General features: G+C 41.3%; 1 protein-coding gene across 2 annotated transcripts in view; it reads right to left on the bottom strand.

The window, feature by feature from the left end:
- ANO4 (anoctamin 4) overlaps nt 1-15,222 on the bottom strand; it is a 445,216-nt gene that overhangs the window by 364,913 nt on the left and 65,081 nt on the right. Inside the window, exon 1 of one of the 2 annotated variants that reach the window (XM_036866242.1) lies at nt 2,347-2,686. The exons of the other annotated variant lie outside the window; for it this stretch is intronic. The gene's annotated coding sequence lies outside the window, so the exon portion shown is untranslated. Of the gene's footprint in view, nt 1-2,346; nt 2,687-15,222 lie in introns of those variants that run through there. 2 annotated transcript variants of the gene reach the window in all.

Raw genomic sequence — 15,222 nt, 5'->3', positions numbered from 1 at the left:
CTTAGCCCATGCGCCACAACTACTGAGACCACATGCCACAACTACTGAAGTCCGCGCGCCTAGAGCCCGTGCTCCGCAACAACAGAAGCCACCGCAATGAGAAGCCCACGCACAGCAACGAAGAGTAGCCCCCAGTCGCCGCAACTAGAGAAAGCCCGTGCACAGCAATGAAGACCCAACGCAGCCAAAAATTTTTAAAAAAGAAATGTGAAAAATGAGTAACTGCATCTACACCTATCTAGCTATTTCTAGACCCATTTCAAATAAGTACAACTTGCTAGGGTTGCAAGCAAAATTGGTTACAAGGCACAGCAGCTAAATAAACACACACACACAAAACGCAAAAAATGTTGCAGTGACTTCATCACACCAAGAGGCTAAGAGTTACTGGCTCCACTCAGCACAGCTTTTACGGGTATTTTCTGCAGTGATTGTGTATGCTGCCTTCAGAGACTCTACAAAGGAATTAACCTGACACCATGCTGTGAGACAAGCAAATGCTAAAGAATGCACTCTCCCAATTCAAAGAAATTCCCAAAGGTGGTTATCTGGAGGGGGGGTGGAGGGGAAATCAGGGAAATCCCTACCAAGAGGAGAAAAAAAAAAAAAAAAAAGCTAGCTAGAGAATGCAAAGCAGTATCTCAAATTTTTCTCCTCTTCTCTAAATGAGCACGCTACAACTATTTAAAATATGTACACTTAACAGTGACAAGTAAACAGTGCATTTGTGTACATGCTTGCATATATACAATTCTGATTGCATGGGTGAATATTCTGTTGAGTAAAATAAAGGAAGCCCACTGAATTTCCTCTCTCAAAGCTAAAGTTGCTACTAATTAAAACAAAGTATTTTCTAAAGGCATCTGAAATGGCCTGCAGCGTGAAATGCGGAGTCTATTTCCATGACACCCAAGCTGACTCTAACCCTTTCCGTCCTGATGAATACGTCAAGTTGAGTTGCCAAGCACCTGATAAAAATCCTTGAGATTGGAGGAAAAAAATTAAGCAAAGAAAACACCAGCAGGAATGAAAGTAAACAACTAAACATTAGAATCAAAGGAAGCAGAGAAGTCAGCCAGTCAAATGACAACACTGCTCCCAGCCATAACTGAGTGTAGGGAAGTGTGGATATTAGAACAGCTAATCCAAACAATGATGAAAGTACTTCAGACATTATTTAATGATTCAGAGGTTACAGTATGCAAGGATCCTAATTTTTGGTTGTTGCTGTTGCTGTTAACCTATTTGCTGGTTTCACTCTGAAGCTGGGTGATAATGTAAACATCTACAATTCTTGTTCTTTGTTTTAATGTACGCTTTCATGTATTTAAAGAACCCTCCACCCAAAACAACCAAATTATCTACTTTGGAACCAGAGAACGGGATAAAAGCATATGCCTGATGTCATCACCACTATTTTGAGAAAAATCCACACAGACAGTGGAAACAAAAGTGGTGAGAAAGAGCAAGACAGTTAAAGAACTTTACATTCCAAACTCCCAATCAACAGGGAGAGAGACCAGAAATTTCACTCCACATTTTACCCTCCCTGGAGTTAAATGGACCACAACTGGAAAATCCACACAAAATCAAATAAAATAACCCATCTCCAGTCCAAGAACGGAAAATAACCAAGCATAATTAGAACTGTGAAGCTTATTCTTTAGAATGCTACGTTGACCAAAATAATCCAACACACTTGCTACCAAAAAAAAAAAAAAAAAAAAAAGGAAAAGGAAAAGAAAGACATCTCCCTGTGAGAAGAGACTCCCCTTCAACCCCAGGTTCCACAAAGTGAGAACTATACTAAAATGTTCTCTATTTGTTTCCTTTGGGCTTCAAGGGGCAGCCAGTAATTGAAGTTGTGGTGTTCTCTGCAGCACGCCTCGGGAGACCAGGTGAAAAATTAGAACACTAGTCTAAGAGTAAATGCCCTGGAACAAACAGTCTGCCTGATGTCACCGCAACGTGCATGTTCTTCCTCTGAAACCTGCTTATTTTCTCTTAGGAAAGTCTAACCATTCCAACAGTCTCAAAGCCTTTTATCTCCCAGAAGGAGGATTGAAACTATCTTGTCAACTCAGAAACGTGCCTCTCATCGCTGCCCTACCACCCTCTGAAGAGGATGGAAGACACAGTTTGCAGAACAGGCACCCTGAGATTCCAAAGGGAAAGAAGCAATGAGGTCATGCAGTCTACCCTGCCCGCCAGCGCAGGGTTCCTCCCGCAGCCACGAATGCTACTGCCCAAGTTGTAAAGCCCACAAGAAAGATACAGGGCCATTCTGGACCCACAGGCAGGTGCTTTAAGGCGCCACTGCCCACAGCCGGCTCCGACATAACTCACACGCGTGCTGTCTTCACCGGGAAAGATGAAATAGTTTGCTAGGTGGGCCGATCAGCCCGGCCCTTCCGGATTCTGAGAAGTGCACCTCAGCACGCCGAGGATTCATCTTGCCCAAATTTGTCAGTCACCCTCCACAGATCACCTGCACACTGCTGCAGTTTACCATCGTGCACACATTTCCCTGCCTGCCGCTTCAAGGACAAAGAGAGAGCGCTTATGTTTCCAGCACAGGCGAGGAGCTCAGGTTTATGGAAACAATAAAATAAAATAAAAAGACAGATAATCTAGACACATGGCCCCCGGCATTTTCGTTAGCTGGATCACCCCAGACGTGGATCCAGGAAAACAGGAGAAACGCAGAGAGAAGGTCACTAAGCTTAGCTGGGAAGAGAGCTGGCGTTCACTTCACTGCAGCAGGGCTGCTCATTGAATGCAAGCACTTACCATAAAAATAGAAAGAGTCAACAGAAGGAGAAGGGATCCTTCCTCAGTGTCGTAGGCAGAAAGAAATCCACCGCGGAGCTCCAGACACGGGATGAAGCCAACAAAGTGATGAAAGACGGTAAAACCAACACACACAAGTCCTTCTCAGCCTTCCCTCGGGCCCGCATGCAGTTGTTTGTGCTGTGAAAACCCTGAGAAGTCGGGAACAGGACTCTCCCGAGAGCAAGCCTGAACGCAGGCAGCCTGGTGGATTTCACAGCATCACGCCCAGGGCTCTCCTCCCCCGGGGGGGGGGCAGGGGCAGCGTCGTTGGGGGAGGCTGGGCACCAGGCAGGGGTCGGGAAGGTGAGAAGAGGGGTGGAAAGGAGCCTCTTTGGAGTGTGAGGAACTGCCAGCTAGAATATCAGTATTCCCTATCAGTTATTGCCAGCGACCAATCAGCCCAGCCAGGGGGCCGTGTCAGTGTGACAAGAGAGCAGCAGATGACAGCCCGTTCTCAGAGAAGCAGGGCAGCCCCCTGTCTCCACCGGAGTTTGGCAGGATTGGCATCTTACCCTCCTCTGCCCAGTTGCTGATAATATTTGCTTTGTTATTAAAAATAAGACCCAAAGCCCCATAGTTATACCAACCACTCAGGAAGTTTCCTAAGCATCCCACCGCATCTCTGCAAGAAGCCAGACTCGAAACCCACCCTAAATGATATCTAATGGCATTTCACAGACCAGACAGCCCCGATGATGTGCGCAGAGAGGTCACCACGAGTACAATAATGACACTTTGGACGTGGGCTGCTTTATGCCCAAGGCACAGGATGAAATACCAGGGACCAGGATCCCTGTTTCACAGGTGAGTCGTTTAGACAGAGAAGGGTTAAAGGTCTCTCTGAAATCTGTCTCTCAGTTTCAGTATATTTTCTTGTATAATATATGTATAGAAGTACTTGTTAGAGACAGTTTATAAAGATAGTAACATTTGTTTTTGAGTTTTCTTATATCACCCATAAGACAGAATATGTGGATTTGGGTAAAAATCCCTGTATAATAATTCACAGGCACACTGAAGTTTGAAAAACTCTGAGCTAGACTAATGAAAGAGGCAAAGGAGCAAATTCTTTAGTAGTGACTAAGCAGAGAATATTATACTTTTCCTGCCTGCCTTTCTCCCCATTCTATTTTAATATTGAACCTGTAACCTCAGTATGTATGTATTAATTTGGTTTTGGCTGTGATGATTAAATTAAATACGGGAGTAGGTTCTAGAGTTAAATGCTAGTTGAATTGGATTTCACAGTAAAACTTCAGAATTGTTTACCTTGGGGAGATTGTCTTGGGTCATCTTTTTATCTTTGCAAGAAATATTAACTCCTTGTGCTAGCCAAGAGTTAATAGGAAGACACAAATGTCCCTGGGTTGGTTTGTTTTTCAGGTGGCTTACATGATTGAGTCCTTAATTTTAGTTCTGCTTTAACCTACATGTTGAAGAATCACTTGGAAATTTTGCAGCAATCTCTACCCAGAGGCAAGCTAACTTTGGGGAGCCTGAATACTGCGAAGTAAAACGAAGGGCTAAGTTCCAAGGAAGAAGTTAACTCACTACCCAAATGAGTTACAGCAGGAGGCCGTAAAAATGTTCCACATCGAAGATGAACAGAATAAAATGAAATTTTTGAAATGAAAAAAGGACGGTTTTGTCAGGTTCATCCTATGTATATTAAACAAGGAAGACCTGGGAGATTGAGTCTCAAATTCTGTTGTGTTATTCACTTCAGTTCAACTCCAATCAGCAAACCTTTAACCACAGCCAACCATGTGCTGGTAGCACAGAAATAAAAGGGGCAGGCCCTGCCTTCAAGAAGTTTATAGTTTCATGGACAAAATTAAATCTTCTTTTCAAAATTTCAACACTGCAAATCTTGCCAAGACAGAAAATGTTCTACTATTTTAATGTCCCTCAGATAAAACCAAGCCATGAAGTTGAATTTTGGACTCAAAGTTCTAAATTAGCCCTATAAGGTGTTTTCCATAACCAAAACCATTTGAGAAATATAAATGCACAATTAATTTTTTTAATTAATTAAAACATGAAAAGGTTTTTTTAACTGAATGTTTGCTTTTATCAGCATCAATAGTTTCTGATGCTGCAAAAACATGGGCAGCATAACAAAGAATATATTTAATAAGGGAATAGTATTTAAAGCTCCCAAAGTAATTGAGATTAATACTGTTTATGGAACAGGTTCAATACCTTGAATACATAGGGTTATAATGCAGCATGAAAATGATAAAACTACAGAAGTACAAATTACTTAGTTGATTAAATAATTGCATATCTATATAACAGTCGGGTCAATGAAAACAAGTATTCCAGTCACTTGCTGAAATGCAATTAATTTTTAAAATTTGGCCACTTCACTCCTCCTTCCTCAACATATAGAAATACTTCCCATTTCAGGTAGCAACAATTAATTTTTTAAGTCGCAAAATATTTATCCAAGTCAATTAAACATGGACAATTTCAGGGACTGTGTCTTGCTCACTGGAGTAACAACAGTACTAAAATACTTGTTAGATGGCCATTTCAATGGTCAAGAGAATCTGGCTAAAATTCTACAACAATATGATTTAATGCCTTTTTTTTTTTTAAGACTACAAGGTAATTTGAATTATGTACCTACACCTGTCATTTGTTTGAAAAAGAAAAAAAGATAGCTCTTTCAGGAAATTTGTTTCTGGGTAGCATGCTGACAGAGCTGTATAAAGTCTGAAAGCCAAGGATTCTTAAAGCTCAGTCTTTCAACACTGAAAATGGATTCTACTCTGTAACCAGCCCGAAGAGAAAAAGTAAAAACATACCTATTTTCTAGATCACCAAGGAGATAAATGGCTGTGTAATTCCATTTTTGACATCAGACACTTAACAGGAGGCATGAGAATCAAGAATTTTCTTTTTTATTGAGTTATAATTGATTTACAATATTCTATTAGTTTCAGTTGTACAACAGTGATTCAAAACTTTTGTAGAGGGCTTCCCTGGTGGCACAGTGGTTAAGAATCTGCCTGCCAATGCAGGGGACACGGGTTCGAGCCCTGGTCCAGGAAGATCCACATGCCACAGAGCAACTAAGCCCGGCGCCACAACTACTGAACCTGTGCTCTAGAGCCCATAAGCCACAACTACTGAAGCCCATGCTCCGCAACAAGAGAAGCCACCGCAATGAGAAGCCCGTGCACCACAACGAAGAGTAGCACCCGCTCGCTGCAAACACAAAGAGCCTGTGCATAGCAACGAAGATCCAACGCAGCCATAAATAAATAAAAATTTTTAAAAAAACACCAAAACTTTTGTAAATTATATTCCATTTAACATTATAAAATATTGGCTATGTTCCCTTTGCTCCACAATATATCCTTGTAGCTTATTTTATACATAGGAGTTTGTACCTCTTAGTCTCCTACCCTTATCTTGCTCCTCTCCTCTTCCATCTCCTCACTGGTAACTACTAGTTTATTCTCTATATCTGTGAGTCTGTTTCTGTTTTGTTATATTCATTCATTTCATTTTTTACATTCTACGTATAAGTGATAACATACAGTATTTGTCTCTCTCTGTCTGGCTTATTTCACTAAGCATAACACCCAGGCCATCTACAGATTCAATGCAATCCCTATTCAAAATACCAAAGACATTTTTCACAGAACTACAACAATTAATTCTATAATTTGTACGGAAACACAAAAGTCCTTGAATAGCCAAAGTAATCCTGAGAAAGAAGAACAGAGCTGGTGGTATCACGTTCCCTGACTTTAGACTATACTTCAAAGCTACAGTAATCAAAATACTATGGCACTGGCATCTGTGGTACAGACACACAGATCAATGGAACAGAAGGAATTTTTAAACAACATTCTGCCAATCAATGGTTTTGAAAACTAAGTTATAATCTCCCTAAAGGAAAAAGCCTGCGTCTCTTTTGCCTAACTTCTATAAACTGGTGTCTAAAGGAGCTAATATTTACTGAACCCTCATTTGTGCCAGACTTAATTCCAGTGGCTTCACACCTCTTTTAGTCTTCACAACACTCGTAGGACATGAGTATCATCTTCACTGAAGTAACTGGGGTGCAGGGAGTTGAAAGCTTTCCCAGGTGGCAATGCCAGTATATGAACCACCGGAATAGCCCCAAAATGCTGCTTCTCTTTCATGGAAACATTGATCTGAACATGGAAGACTCCCCTGCAGATGTTTTTGACTGAATGTAGAGATTATTTTGGGACCCTTCCCACAGTGTTACATGAATTTGGGTGAAATAGGAGTGAAATGAATCCAAGCTAAAGTAGAAAAACCCATTTTACCTCAGAGATTAAATGTAACCCTTCTTTGCAACAGAAATAAATTCTTGATGCTTATAATTTAAAGAGCAAGCAATCTGTATTTGTTGACTTTTTTTTTTCTAACTCTGACCCCACATTACATTTTAAAGCCAGGATGAGTAGTCCTCAATTAATAAAAAAGTAGAAGGAAAGAATATTCTAGAAATGTGTGGGATCTGACATAAATATTATAGTCCTTTATCTAATACCTAAATTCTCCTTTAGCATTCAGCAGGAGGCCAGAAACAGAGAATAGGTTGCTCTGCTAATGTTTCCCTACTTGAGGTCACTGGCTGAGAATGATTTCCCTAAAGTGCTTAGTAGGAGGGCTTTCAAATATGCAACAACAGTTCCAAATACATAAAAGGTAAGTAATCTGCAGGACATAAATAATATCACAGCCTCCAACTCTTCAAAAATTTGATTGCATACAGCATTTCTCAGCCAGAAGATTCCTATGGGATCAAAGATCAAATCATACAGAAAGGACCTATAGGATTACAGACCTATAACATTTTCTCCTTTTTTGAGGATGAAAAAAAATAAATCGATGGCTGCCTGGAAGAGTCAGAGAGAACTGGGCTGAGTCTAGGGAGGCCAAAATAAAGAGCATATGTATGTGTACAAATGTAACACTAGTGTGTATGTCCAAAATCCAATCAGTGTGTCTTCACATCCAATCAGTCCTTCAGTCCCAGTGTTACATTTCCTCTCAACACATAATTAGGGGTTACAACCAATTCAGGGCTTCATTCTTTCTCCTTCACTACTACAATAGTTTCTAACCTTTCCTCTGTTCCAGTCCCATCTCCCTTTGCCAATAGCACTTGCTTTCTAAGACAAAGAAAATAGAATCATGTCATCCCCTTGCTAGTAAACTTGGGATGGTCAAGCCAAATACAGCACCACCTGAGCCTGGCATTCAAGGCCCTCTGCAATCAGACCTCAGTCTACCAGCCTCCTTTCCCACTATGATATCCTATATATTCCATGCTGCAGATACACCTGATTACTTACTATTCCTCAGAGCCATCATACTCTTTTATTATAGTATTCTTATCTGTTTTTCCTAGAATAACCTTCCTTGCTTCTCTCCCCAGAGAAACCCTAAAATTCATCCTTCAAGGCCTAGTTTACTGTCATCTTCTTGGTGAGGTCTTCCCCAAATTCCTAAAAGTGACTTAATTACTTCTTCCTCTGTATTTCCATAGCATTTTTTCTAGTCTTATATCATAGGGCAAGTAACACTGTGCTAAATTAGTACCTTTCAACTTATTTTATTGGGATCCTTTGGCAGTCCCAGTGTCTGGCACACAATAGAAGCTCAAGAAAGTCATGAGAGTGAGTTGATCTTTTATGCCTTGTCTTCACAGTCAAAAGTGCTTTGAAAACAAAAGTACATATTTGTTTTCTGGAAGTCTGAAAGATTACAAGCTTACGAGCCATATTTATCTCCTCCTTAATCAGGAGTTTCTGTGGTTTAAGGAAAGGGCCCTGGATTAGAATCAGAAGAGCCAAGTCCCAGCCCTGTCCCATGTCACCTCAGGCCATCTCTTAACCTAAAGAAGAATAAAACATGTCCTGCTTACCTTTGAGGGTTCTTCTGAGCCACAAATAAGGAACTGCACGGTAAAGTACTTATGAACTATAAAGTATGTGATAGTAGGTATAGGTATTGCCACTGCTGTCATCATTGTTTGATCATTGTTGTTAATATCCCAAAGCCCAGGTATCACAGGGAAGCCAGCCTAGGAGGCCAATGACTCAGCACTTAATCACTCCAAGTGCCTTGCTCCAATTCTGCGGGTCTGCATTTAGGGTGCAGTGGAAGAGTCAGGCAGCCCTGACTCAGGCCCTAGCTCTGTAGATCTGGTCTCGGACACCCAGTTCCCTCATCTAGGAAATGGGAGTAACAATACCTACCTTGTTAGGTGGGGTATATATCTATATGTAGTAAATATACATCTATTTCATTTCTAAGTCTCTAATAAGCCTTCCGTGACTGGTTGGAACAAGGTAGCCATTTCTCCCTCACTCTACAATATCTACATACAGCCCAACCATTGCCCTCTTTCTGTTTCTCGAACTTGCAGAGCTCATTCCCACCCCAGGGACTGTGTACGTGTTTCCTCTGCCCCATCCTTTTCCTTAGATCCCGGCATGGCTCCTTAGCAAGGCTTCCTTGACCCTGTCAATCATTTTCTCAGCACATGACTCTCTTCACTCTTCTTGCAACATTTACCTCCATCTTATTTATTTGATTGCCTATTTGTCCTCTGCAATATAACATATGCTCCTCTCCAGCAAGCACTGTTCTTGTGCTTCTCATTCTGTCCCCAGAGCCTAACAGAGTGTCCAGAACATAATATACACTCAGCATTCACTTCTTGAATATTTACAGCATGACCAATGTTTGTACAATGTTCCCAAGTTTCTCTACATCTAGACAAAATTCCAATTATCTTGACTCTTGAAGGGGAATGAAATCTTTGAGGTCACTTAATTATGGTATTCAGGGCAGTACCACAATGTTCAAGTTTATTATAGGCATTTAATAATGTGTCACACTCATTAACAGGCATTAAAACACTATCCAGGGACAAGGGGTACCTACCAGTAATAAGCAACTCCTGCCTCTATTAGAAACAGGCACTACCAAAATCAGCATGCTGATCCTCACTTGTGTAACTGGAACTGAAACACTGAGCAAAAAATGTTAAATTATGTTTAGTTTATAAATCAGGAGGTTTACTGGATCCTTATTTCATGTTCTCCTTCCTTTATTTTATGTTAAAATTGCTCTGGTCCAAGCGGATCCCAAGAAGAAATTGATAAGGTCCTTGGTTTCTGAAGCATCAACTAGAACAAATGGTTTCAGAATATCAGAAGCCCGGGAACCTAGACAATTTCTCTCCCCTCCCAAGAAGCTGTCTGGAAAGGCAAAATACAGAAATCCTCCCAAGCCTGACCACATCATCCCTGTTCTGATTAGCCTGGCCCAAGAGGAGGCCTAATAAATAAATATCCATGGCAATCATGCATAATATATGAAGGATATTTTCCAATGGTCATCTGGAAGGACATAGTTTTCAATTAGAGTATTTTTAATTAGCAATAATACGCCAGTCTATCAAAGAAGCATATGAATTTGTCATTGGCAGGAAACAGGAAGCAGGTAGTTTTTGTTTTGTTTTAAAGGAACAAACATCCTAGACCCAATACCAAATACATCTTTTATCTCCCAAATCTTCCTCTAGCTTTCCTTTTCTCCACTTAAGAGCATCACTATCTACTCTGTTGCCCAAGGAAAATAACATTTATTGAACTCTTATGTGCAAGACTATTCTGGCCACTTTATAGGGTACCTAGAAATCTCAGCGTCATCCTTGCTTGACTCATCTTGTCCATATCACCTCCCGAACACTTCTTTCCTCCATCATCTTCCCACTGCCACCACCCTAGCCTAGCTACAAATTCTCCCTGCAGCTAATGTGATAGTCCCAGAAGCAGTCTCCCTGCCTTGCGTCTCCCTCTGTCCAATGCATCCTTTGCAGCCACCTGAGGATTTTTAAGTGAAAACACCAGCCTGCCCTCTCCCACTGAAACCTCTTCTCTGCTTCATCACCATGTGCAGCATGAAGTGCACTCCTTCCTTCATCACATGAGAGCCCCCCATGACTCTTCAACTTTTCCTCCTCTGTCACTCCCCACTTGCATCTTCCCATTTACCCATGCCCTAATACTCAGTTCCAGAATTCACCAAGCTGTTTAAAATGTCAGGGTCCTGGCACAAGCTTTTCCCATTGCTTAGAATTTCTCAGCCCAGCCCCCTTCCTCCTCAACTCTTACTTATTCTCCAAGATCCAGACCAAGCCTATCCCTCTTCTTCCAGGCATTTCCTGACACTCACTCCTTACCCTCTAATAGAGTTCATCATCCTTAAGTTATGGCACGGATCACACAGTATTATAACGTCTTATTATCTGATTCCTTCAGGAAAGTCCTAGTCCTGAGTTTTATTCATCTTTGCATCCCCAGAGAGGAACCCTCCCTGGAGACACTCACATAAATGGTTATACTGCTTCCTTGTATGTCTGATGCTCTTACTAGACTGTTCCCTGAGGGATGGAGAGTATCTTACCTATCTTTCTAACCTCTGCTTATTGCAATGCCTGGCATCGATGAATACTCAGTGCATATTTGTGGAATTGTTTGAATACGATTGGCCAAAACCCCCTTCAGTTCAAAGAATTTAAAAATCCCTCTGAGCTGATTTCTAATTAGCTCATTTTTTTTTTAAAGTTTAAATATAAAAATTCTCCTTGAAATTATAAAACACCACAGGCATTAATTTACTCCAAAGATTCAACCTCTGGAACTCCTGGCTCTTAATGGTAACTCAACTAATTGGGGCATCTTGGGGATAATAAAGCATTCCAAACATCCCTTCTACTTTGAATTGTCAGTCAGAGGAAAGGTTATTGATTCTCTTAGGCAGAAGGGGCTTCTTTGAGAGATTTCACTAGCGTTTAAGTTTGGAGGGGAAAGAGCCCTGTCTGCCTGAGTGTTGACACTAGGATTTCTGATGTCCCTTAGAAGCCCAGGGCCCCACCCAACACACAGGCACACTTACAAGAAGGGCTCTGGTTCGATGAAGTAGCCCAAGACCTGGGGCTTGCAATGGACCCTCCACACCAGCCAGAGGATTATTCAATTTCTTCACCCATTCCCTCACAGGAAATTAGCTATGATGCAGCCAAAGAACTGGAATAACACTCTTCTGCCAATAGCTGCAGTTGCCATCAGCACTAAAGAACTAATCTCCCCTTAGTGTGGCTGAATGGGGGACGTCCACATCAGCAAGGAAGCCCACTCGAGAGACTGCAGACACCTGGCTAAGTCGGCTGGGGGGCAGGGCAGAAGCATACCTGCATCCCCCATCCTCCCAGCGTAGCGGATCCACAAGTAGCAAATCAAGAATGAGCCATAATATCAGTGCTACAGATATGATCATCTAGTCTGCTTTTTATACCATTTCTCCTCATTTCTCGGCAACCAGTTTTGAGTTCTATTATTTGAGCTGAGAGGAGAAAGCAGAACGAGCGTTTTAAAGGACTGTGACATGGTCATATTTTCGTAAAATGAAACTAGGCCATGTACTGACCATTCTACAACTTTGTAGGGATGGATTTTTCCTTTTATGAATTTTTAAGAAGTCCTTTGAACCTCCAACAAAAATAAGTCTGCATTGCTGGTGGGAATGCAGAATGGTACAGCCACTCCGGAAGACAGTTAACTGGTTTCTTACAAAACTAAACACACTCTTATACTCTTACCATATGATCCAGCAACTGTACTCCTTGGTGTTTACCCAAATGAGTTAGAAGCCTATATCCACACCAAAACCTGCACATGGATATTTATAGCAGTTTTATTCATAATTGCCAAAACCTGGGAGCAACCAAAATGTCCCTCAAGAGGTGAATGGACAAACTGGTACATTCAGAAATGGAATATTGTTCCTCACTAAAAGAAAATGAGCTATCAAGCCATGAAAAGACACGGAAGAACCTTAAATGAATACAGGCATATCTCATTTTATTGTACTTCACTTTACTGTACTTCACAGGTACAGCAGATACAGTTTGTTTTTACAAATTGAAGATTTGTGGCAACCTTGTCAATGATGACGAGCATTTTTTAGCAATAAGTGTAATTAAGTCATGCACATTTTAGAGATGACACTATTGCACACTTAATAGACTCCAGTATAGTGTAAACATAACCTTTATATGGACTGTGAAACCAAAAAAAATCGTGTGTCTCCCTTTATTGTGGTATTTACTTTCTGAAATGGTTACATAGTGTATGATTCCAACTATATGACATTCTGGAAAAGGCAAAACTATGGAGACAATAAAAAGATCAGTGGTTACCAGGGGTTAAGTGGGAAGGGGGGATGAAGAGACAAAGCACAGAGGACTTTTAGGGCAGTGAAACTATTCTGTATGATCCTGTAACAGATATGGATATCATACCTTTGTCCAAAACCATAGACTGTATACCACCAAGAGTGATCCCTAATGTAAACTCTGGACTTTGGATGAGGTCAATGTAGGTTCATCAATTGTAACAAATATACCAGTGGGGGTGGGGGAAGGATACACAGGAACTCTGTAATTTCTGCTCAATTTTGCTGGGAACCTAAAACTGTTAAATAGACTTTTTCTTTCTTTTTAATTGTTATAAATACAAAGAAAAAAAAAGAATTTTCCTGAAGACTAGGTAACTAGGTAGTCTTTATGAATTTCAGTTGTCTTATTAAGTAAATATGTTTGGAAGAAAAACGACCTAAAGAGGAAGAAAGAGGACTCCTCATAAACCACACAAAGCAAAGAGAAGTTCTAAGAAATTCGCTGCGACAAAAGCTCAGACAAACCGCATGGCCATGTTTTGACAACTCAGAATCCCAACTATGAATGTTATATTGATTGGAATATTCCACTGATACAGTCTCCATTGTCAAGGTAGCAAACCAGAACATTGAACATACTGTGAATTTCACGAACACACTGAGAGGAAACAAAATTCTTTTCTAAACTCTTCCCCTTTTACGTTTATATTTTATTACTGCCTAGGACTAAAACAGAAAAAAGTGTGTTAAGAAAATAGCACACAGGTCTGTACACAGGTGTTAAGGACAGGAGAAGAGCAGCAACAGAGATTTAGCTATACTTATAAATCGTCGAATTTCACCTGTAATTACAGGAAAATAAGAGTGAAAGAAATGTCATTAGAAGAAGAGTTAGAGGTGATATGTCTGGAGAAAAGGGAGAGGAAAGGAGAAAGTGATGAGAAAAACTGAAGGTAAGCATGGGGGGCGGTGTGCCACAGCAATGAATGCAACAGTCACTGTTACCCTGAAGTTCACAATATGGCAGGTAAAAAAATATGAGGACGGCTGACCCTTGAACAACTCAGGGGTTGGTGTGCTGACCCTCCTCACGGCTGAAAATCCGTATATAATTCATAATCAGCCTTCTGCATGGGGTTCCTCTGTACCCACAGTTCCCCATCAGAGGATTCAAGCAACCTCAGATTGTACAGCACTGTAGTATTATTTTTAAAAATATCCACGTATAAGTAGACCTGCGCAGTTCAAACCTGCGTTGTTCAAGAGTCAACTATACATAGCTACACCTGATGTTGGCAGATGACAAGCTCTAGGACGGAGGTGAAAGGAGCAACAAGAAAATGGGGTGGGAGGGTTCCAGAGGATTTTAGAAGACCCTCTGAGGAGGGAAGACTTGTCTGGGCCTCAATAAAAAAAGGGGGTGGGGGGGCAGGATTTCAGCAGGAAGTTAGGACCAGCCAGGAAAGTTGTTGCTGCTAAAGTTATGGCCAGAAGGTAAGAGAACTGCATCAGGAGTGGATGCATTTGTTCATTCATACGTGCAAAAAATATCTGTTTAGCACCTGCCGGTGACAGACACTGTAGATGATGGAAGACAGGGGTTAAACAAAACGTGAAGAACAGTGATGAAACTGCACACACTTTGAACATTAGGTTGCACTGGCTGCAGGCGATGCAGGTACCCACAAGTTAGATGCTCTGGGTGCCTTGCTCACCGAAGATTCCTCAACTCCTTCTCGTCTCCCTTCCTATACAGAGGCTGGCAAACCCAAATCTATTTACCACACTCCTTGAAGCTAGGACTCTGAAGCAGAATTCAGTTCCACTAGTTCAATGCACTTGTATGAAACTGAGAAGGTGGAAATGAGATGAAGACCGTCTTCCTGACCCCTTTTGGCTCCAGACCCCTTTGACAAGTAAGATCAGATATGTGAGGTTTTCCTGCAGCACCATTCCAGGACCTGTCATCTTTCTGGTGAGGAAAGGCAGTCAGGGGCAGTAGCACCGTTGGCTTCCTGATCCACAAATAATAGCTATAGCCAGAAGTTCTCCAATTCCAGACTTCTAGTACAGCCTGAGAGGCAGACCCTTGGTGCATTCTTCCTATGCCTGTTCCACTAACCCTCCTCTGATTTTATAATCCCTAAC

This window comes from Balaenoptera musculus, chromosome 10 (genome assembly GCF_009873245.2).
Source record: "Balaenoptera musculus isolate JJ_BM4_2016_0621 chromosome 10, mBalMus1.pri.v3, whole genome shotgun sequence".
Lineage (NCBI taxonomy): Eukaryota > Metazoa > Chordata > Mammalia > Artiodactyla > Balaenopteridae > Balaenoptera > Balaenoptera musculus.
This window is presented reverse-complemented; position numbering and strand designations above follow the sequence as displayed.